Source organism: Myotis davidii, unplaced genomic scaffold, assembly GCF_000327345.1.
Source record: "Myotis davidii unplaced genomic scaffold, ASM32734v1 scaffold556, whole genome shotgun sequence".
Classification (NCBI taxonomy): domain Eukaryota; kingdom Metazoa; phylum Chordata; class Mammalia; order Chiroptera; family Vespertilionidae; genus Myotis; species Myotis davidii.
In genome coordinates, this window is record NW_006287671.1 from 874,179 (window position 1) to 879,474 (window position 5,296).

The 5,296-nt window shown below is 44.1% G+C and overlaps 1 protein-coding gene across 1 annotated transcript in view; it reads left to right on the forward strand.

Moving 5' to 3' along the window:
• The window catches only part of NTRK2 (neurotrophic tyrosine kinase, receptor, type 2), a 326,931-nt gene that overhangs the window by 183,389 nt on the left and 138,246 nt on the right, over window positions 1–5,296 (forward strand). The gene's annotated exons all lie outside the window — the stretch shown is intronic.

Consider the following 5,296-nt stretch of genomic DNA (forward strand, 5'->3'; position numbering starts at 1 on the left):
GTTCTTTTTGAGTTGAAAGTTCCACTACCCACTTTTTGCATGAACAACATTTTTTTTTAAGTTTAAAATGGTCTCAATTATCCATGAATGAGTGAGATCATGTGGTATCTTTCCTTCATTGACTGGCTTATTTCACTTAGCATAATGCTCTCCAGTTCCAGAATTGTTCTTTCAGCTACAGTTCATCAGAGGTGCTGCTGCTTTAAAATGTTGGTTTTGTTATTATTCAGGGATGGTGAGGCCAATAGGTCAGGAGACGACGGACATTGATGCAAAGATAATTCATTATTCACAGTTCCCCAGAGAAGAGGGCACACCATGTGGAAGGGGGACCTCAGGGAGAAGCACCTGAGTCCATCAGGAAGCAGAAGGAGTGAGGGGAAAACAGAAACAAGAACCTTTATTGTGGTTTCCTCGGGAAGGACTGGGAGAGGTTGGGGTAGCAGGTTTAGGATTGGAAGGTTTGAGGAGCTTCAGTGGGTTCTGGGGTGTAGGAACTGTCCCTGGTTGTCTGACAACTGGCTCAGGGGTAATGGGGCACATGGATAATGGCTTCGAGTATGATAACTTGAAAAGGGATGTGGTTGGGGTGTAGATTACAGATTAGTTGGTTTGTGTATGAAAGGCTCACTCAGAGGCAAGTTCCTTCCTACCTCAGGATGACACAGGACAGTCCCTCAGTATCATCAAGCCCAAGATTGAAGCATGAGAATACAGAAAACACAAGACACGCTTATACAGCTGCTCAAGAACAGTGATCTCTCCCCTTGCCCTGAAGGCATTGTTGGTCCTTCCCCAGACGACCCTCATGGATTCTTATCTCAAGAAAATAAGTCTACGTTAGGCTGAGAGAGGCCTGTAAAGTCATAGATGTAGAGACCTTACCCAGAAGCTCTGATAAAAGAAAAAATGGCTCTTTCAACTGGAGACATATTAAAAGAAAAATAGGTTAAAAATGTTTCCAGGCATAAGTCATATTTGTCAGCTCAGTAATTAGAACTCTCTACTCCAAACTCAGCAAATTGCACACACCCAGCAATTTAAAACTTTTTATTAATTTTATAAGACATTTTTTCAAGTCCTCATATGAATTTCTTATAACACTATGATGTGCCCCTGACTCTTCTGTCTGTCTTTTCATTGAATCTCCCCAAGCACATGCAGACACACACAATGACACATCGTGTGACATGCACAGACAGGCGCCTGTCAAATTATATAGACATTCATTGTCCCTGTTGAGAGCATTTCCCCCCTTCCCAACTTTGCTGAGCTCTATTAGATCAAAATGTTCCTAGAAAAATGGGCTGAATTCCTGCAGCCTTGCCAGCCACATCAATCTTCCAGACTTTGGAGCATCAACAATGAAGATCACAGCACTGGAATTAATATTCCAATTGATAAATGGTTGAGGTTTGTGTATCAGTCAGATTTGTCAACAGCAAACTCCTGGCAAAGTGAAAAGGCTTTTGAAAAATCACCTCTGGGCTTTTATACCCCCCATATGCTTAAAAATCCACCACTATCACCATCACCCTGCCTCAAAAAAAAAAAAAAAAGCCCATTTTCTTTCAATTTGTTACTTCAGAGTCTGGTTTTTTCTCAGGTCAGGGAAGGGAAGAGTGCCCTTTGGTGGAGGAAGGGACACAAAGAGCAAGTCTATGGGTTGAGCTCTTTAAGTTAGAGCCCCACTGTGTCCATGGCAGATGATTCAGAGCTCGGATTCCTGGAGGCATCTCAACATTGTCTTCTAGGTATCTACCTCCTCCAAAATGATAAGATGCTATAGGAATGTTGGTAGTCTGACTTGGGCCACAAGAATCAATGACAAAGGCAACTGGAATCAGATGTTTCTACTCCTTTCAGGGGCTCCAGAAGCAAGTATTACTGGCCTTCTGACAGCATGTGGAGTACTTGAACATGACAATTCCTGTATTTCTGAGGGTAAATGGGCAGCCCAGAATCTGTTGAGAAATGTGTGACCCTGCCTGCTCAGGGAGCTCAGGCAGTAGACTATCTGGGTCACCCCAAAGAGGGGACAGCTGCACCAGGAACAGAGTGACGGAGCCAGCGGGGACACGAGGCAGAAAACTTAGCACAACACATTTCTATTTTCCATCTCTGGATTTAAGCTCTGGGTAATATAGGTCTGCCAGAAAGCAAAAAGTGAAACAGAGATGGTTAAGGATATTAGAAAGAACTTGTCTTTATTCTTGGCAGAATTTCCACACTTTGCTAGTGCTGGTGAGCTAGGCACAAGAGGAGTGCAACTGGGGAGATTGCCTTTTCTTTGAGTGTTCTGTGGCTTCTAAATTGGCTGTGTGAGGACTTGTTTGCAGAATTAAGCCAGAGTGTATCATTAAAGGCATCTCAAATGAACATCCCTTTGAGAGAATGCTTTAAAAAATTACCTATAATAGCAGTTGGCTGCCTCCTGCATAGTTTGTTTAAGATTCAGCTAGCTGGGGAATGTCCAATTGTTATCACTACATACTGTGATAATCCCCATACGAAGGGGAAAATGGATCTTGAATTGGGAGATGGATTACAATGATATTTCAGAGGGGATTTAAAAATGTATGACCCAACAGCTTTTGTTTTTAGAATTGTGGTGCTTCTCATTGCAATAGTCAAGTGTGAGGGAAGAGGTAAAGAATGGATGGAGATGTTGAAACATGCATCCTGGAGGTTGGATGAATATACATTCTCTTGCTATGAAAGTAGTGATTCAGACTTTCCTTTCCTTAGTATGCATTTGTCTTGACTGCCTTTCCTTTGTCTTTCTTTCTATCCTTTTCTTCCTGTCTTCTTCCTGGCTTATGCTAGTAGTCCTGGCCAGTGGTTGCTTTCCGTGGGACCCTGCACCCAGTTAGTTCGCTGCAAAAACACATGTCATAAATATACTAGAGGCCTGGTACACAGATTCATGCACTAGTGGGGTCCCTCGATCTGGCCTGCACCCTCTCACATTCCAGGACCCCTCGCGGGATGCTGGAGAGCTGGTTTTGGGTTAACCCCTGCAGGCCAGGCTAAGGGATCCCACCAGTACACGAATCCGTCCACTAGGCCTCTAGTATGCATATAAAATCTTTGGTTAATATCTTTCTGCCCTCCCCCCTTCCCCTCTTCTCTCTGAGATTCATCAGTCTGTTTCATGTTTTCATGCCTGTAGTTTCCACTCCTGTGTTGAACATCTGCCCCCTGGTGGTCAGTGCACTTTATAGCTACTGGCCAGTCGGCCGGTTGGCCAGTTGCTTAGGCTTTTATATATATAGATAGATGTCTAGGGGGCTTTGTCTACTTTTCATGTATGGGTGTCTACCATGAGCCACCAATATCTTAATTGTTTTGAAGCTTTCATATAGACTTTTATCTTTATGAATATATTTTTGGTTGAATCTAAACACTGTGGATTTAATGGTCAATGGATTAATGATTTAGATAAGACACAGTAGACTGTATTTATGAACATATACATTGTGAGACTCTGGGCTAGAAAGTTAAAGTGTCATATGAAAAATGCTATGTTATTGCTTTACCATAAAGACATCCATGGAATGACTATAAATAAACTAGTGGCCCAGTGCACAAAATTCGTGTGTGTGTGGGGGGGGGTTGTTCCTCAGCCTGGCCATCACCCTCTCCAATCTGGGACCCCTTGGGGATGTCCAGCTGCCGGTTTAGGCCCGAACATCAGGAAGGTCTCCTGGAAGGTCTCCCAGTCTAATTAGCATATTACCCTTTTATTAGTATAGATAGAGGCCTGGTGCATGGGTGGGTGCCTGCTGGTTTGCCTTGAAGGGTGTCCTGGATTAGGGTGGAGCTTCCTTTGGGGTCTGGGCAGTCTGGGTGAGGGGCCTGTGGTGGTTTGCAGGCTGGCCACACCCCCACTGGGGTGGGGGTCCCCACTGGAAATGGAGCTGGCCTGGGTGAGGGGCTGGGGCAGTTTTCAGGCCAGCCACACCCCCATGGTGTGAGGGTCCCCACTGGGGGTCATGGCCAGCCTGGGTGAGGGGCTGAGAGCTGTTTTCAAGCTGACCACACCCCCCAGCAGGGACCCTCAGCCCATGGGGGCATGGCCAGTCTGGGTGAGGGGCTGAGGGCCATTTGCAGCCCCCTCCCTCAGAGGCCAACCTGGGCAACCCAAGCCTCCCATGTGCTCAAGCCGGCTTTGTGGCCACCGCCCACAGGTCCCTCCTTCAGCGGCCAGCCAGGGCAGGCAGGAAGCCTGGCTTCCTCCATCGCTGGGGGTGACCCAAGCCTCCCACCCGCTCTGGCTGGCTCTGTGGCCACTACCATCTTGTCCCACTAATTTGCATATTCCCTCCTAATTGATTTGTGGAGGTGCGGTCAATTTACATATTTGTCTATTATTAGTGTAGATAATATTATGACTAAAGGCAAAGCAGGTAAATTGCTGTGAGAGTGAGCCATTATTTTATAGGCAAAAGTGACGCAGCTACAGACAGAACACACAGAGAGAGGAACAGAGTAATAGGACAGTTCAATGTAATTCTAGTCCACCAGTTGTAACTTCATTTAGTAAGACCTAGTAGCAATTCATACTCATGACACACATTTAAATTTATAGTGCATTTTCCAATCAGTGGTTTCATAAAATAGCAAGCAGGCATCATTTTGCACATGTTACAAATGCAAGTGGTTGCAGAGGTACAAAGAAAGTAAGTAACTTGTCCTAAGAGTGGAGAAAGGAACTCAGATCTTTGAGCTCCTTGTATATATTTCAGTACACTGTGAAACAGGATCTTAAATTGATGCTGGGAGTTTCAATGAGCCAGTGTTCTAAAGATGGATGTTCAGAGAACAGAGAGGAAGGCTGCATATTAAATTACAGAAGAAGGAAGTCCAGGAATCTGAACACTCATATGTTGCTGGTGGGAATATAAAATAGTGCAGCCACTTTGGAAAACTGTTTGGCAGTTCCTCAAAAAGTTAAACAGGGAGCTACCATATGACCCAGCGAGCCCACTCAAGAGAAATGAAAATGTATGTCTACATAAAATCTTGTATATGAATGCTCATTGCAGCATTATTCGCAACAGCCCCAAAGTTAAAACAACTCTAAGTGTCTATCAGTTGGTGAATGAATCAACAAAATGTGACATATCCATACAATGAAATATTATTTGGCAACAAAAAGGGAATATAATAATGACACATGCTATAAGTGAATGGACCTTAAAAACATTATGCTAAGTAAAAAAAAATTGTCCTAAAAGATCACATATTATGATTTCATTTACATGAAATTTTCAGAATAGGTAAGTTCATACAG